General features: G+C 46.2%; 1 protein-coding gene across 1 annotated transcript in view; it reads left to right on the top strand.

The window, feature by feature from the left end:
- Positions 1-2,500, top strand: part of LOC125046048 (neuropeptide Y receptor type 6-like) — a 210,344-nt gene that overhangs the window by 161,476 nt on the left and 46,368 nt on the right. The window lies entirely within an intron of this gene.

Genomic DNA, 2,500 nt, shown 5'->3' with positions numbered 1-2,500 from the left:
TATATATATATATTAGTTGTGCGTGTGTGTGTTCATATATATATATATATATATATATATATATATATATATATATATATATATATATATATATATATATATATATATGTATATGTATATGTATATATGTATATATATATTATACACTTATAAATGCATATATATATATATATATATATATATATATATATATATATATATATATATATATATATATATATATGTAAAATATATATTCATTTGCGTAAATATATTTGTGTATGTGAATAAGAATGTGTATTAATATTTATATGCATATACATACACACATACACATGTACAAATATAGTTGCATGTATCTGACCGCTTCCGTTCCTCAGTCAAGAAGGTTACCCCTGTTGACAAGCGCATTCTGCTTGTGAGAATGAAGCACACTTTGGGCTTCATGTCTTTAGTGGCAGTTTACGCTCCTACTGAGGGAAGTGGGCTTGAAGAGAAAGAAATGTTCTACACCAAACTTGATTCTATAGTGGATCACCCTCATGGTCTTGGGGGACTTCAATGCAGTCACTGGAACTGCCAGGGAAGGATACGAGCTATGCATCGGTCCCTATGGCTCTGGTACTAGGAACACCAATAGCTCATACTTCTTAGACTTCGCAAGATCTAGGAGGCTGAGGATTGCGGGCTCGTGGTACCAGAGACGAGATCTACACCGCTGGTCTTGGTACTCCAATACTGGCATTGTAGCTAAAGAGATCGACCATATTCTTGTGGATACTCGCTGGAGGATCCTTCAGAACTGTAGAGTTTTTAGGAGTGCGGAGTTCTTTGCTACCGACCACAGACTTCTTGTTGCAACACTAAGACTCCGCCTCATATCTAGACGCATCCCGAGATCTCACCAACAGGTGTTCAATCTCGAGAGGCTCAAAAGTGAGGAGGTGGCTCAGGAGTATGCAGTGGCAATCTCAAATCGGTTTGAAGTGCTTGGCACTCTACAGGATCCTGCTGAACTGTGGGATACCTTTAAGCAGGAAACTCTGCCAGCTGCCGAGGAGTGCCTTGGGGTCCGACCTCGGCGAAGGAGGCGTGTAGTCTCGGACGAGACACTGAACACTATAGAGATGAGTCGTGCTGCCAGACTGGATGGGAACCATGTCTTGCACAGGGAACTGTCTCGCTCTGCTAGTGCCTCTTTGAGAATGGACCAAGAGAGGTATGTTAGGGGCATCGTGGAAGAGTTGGAAGGTCGTTTTGCCCAAAATGACCTTCGACCTGCTTTCCCAGCCCTGAGGGAACTCCGGTCAAAGTCCATCTCTCAATTGGGCTCGGTGAGTGCAGAGGATGGTCGCATTGTGTAGGAGCCGGATGAGTATAGGGCCCGCTGGGCTGAGTAGTTTGAGCAATTGTATAGGGTTGATCCCCAGTCTTCACAACTCCCGTTGGCTGGCACGCAGCCACTAGTGGCTGATTCACCAATCAGTGAGGAACCACCTTCCATCGAAGAGGTGAGAAGGGCAGTCTCTAGGCTGTGGGATTGCTGCAGAGTTGTTGAAGGCGGGTGGAGAAGCCATGATCTGTGGTTTGCATGCAGTCCTGTCTGCCGTTTGGGAGACTGGTACCATTCCTCCTGACTGGAAAAGGGGCTTGGTTATCCCTATCTGGAATGGGAAAGGGGACCAAAAGGTCTGTGGCAACTACAGAGGTATTACATTGCTCAGCGTACCAGGCAAGGTCCTCGCTCATCTGCTTTTGGCACGAGTGCGCGACCACCTATTACGAGAACAGAGACCTGAGCAGTCCTGTTTTCCACCAAAGAAGTCAACTATAGACCGCGTCTTAGCACTTCGTGTCCTTGTGGAACGCCGACTTGAATTTCAACAAGGTAAGCTTGCAGCTTATGTTGATCTCAAGAAGGCTTTCGACTCAGTTCACCGGGAGAGTCTCTGGACCTTACTGGGTCTCTGTGGCGAGAACATTGAGGTCTTGGATAGCTTCACTTATCTTGGTAGTGTAGTGCAGAGCGACGGAGGTTCCTACCGGGAAGTTACTCGACGACTCGGAGTGGCCTATGGCGTTATGGACTCACTCAAGAGGAGTATTTGGCGCTGTCGGTATTTGACAAGGAGAACTAAGATCAGGCTCTTCAGAGCACTGGTGATCCCGGTCTTACTCTATGGGTGTGAGACCTGGACACAGAACAGTGCTCTGAAGGCCCGTCTTGACTCCTTTGGTACTAAGTGTCTTCGCAGAATCATGGGGTATACCTGGAGGGACCATGTGTCCAAACAGAGGATACTCCATGCGACTGATTCAAGACCTATTACCAGTCTGATACGAGAGCGCCAACTTCAGCTATATGGGCATGTGGCTCGTTTCCCTAAGGAAGATCCGGCTCATAGGGTCATATCCCTGAGGATTGACCCAGGCTGGAGAAGACCAAGGGGAAGGCCACGGAACTCTTGGCTGAAGCAAGTAGACCAGAACTGCCAAGATGTGCTGGGAGTGGGAAGGAATG

This window comes from Penaeus chinensis, chromosome 38, assembly GCF_019202785.1.
Source record: "Penaeus chinensis breed Huanghai No. 1 chromosome 38, ASM1920278v2, whole genome shotgun sequence".
In the NCBI taxonomy this organism is placed as follows: Eukaryota; Metazoa; Arthropoda; class Malacostraca; order Decapoda; family Penaeidae; genus Penaeus; species Penaeus chinensis.
Note: the sequence above shows the minus strand (reverse complement) of the source record. Positions and strands in the feature narration are given on the sequence as shown.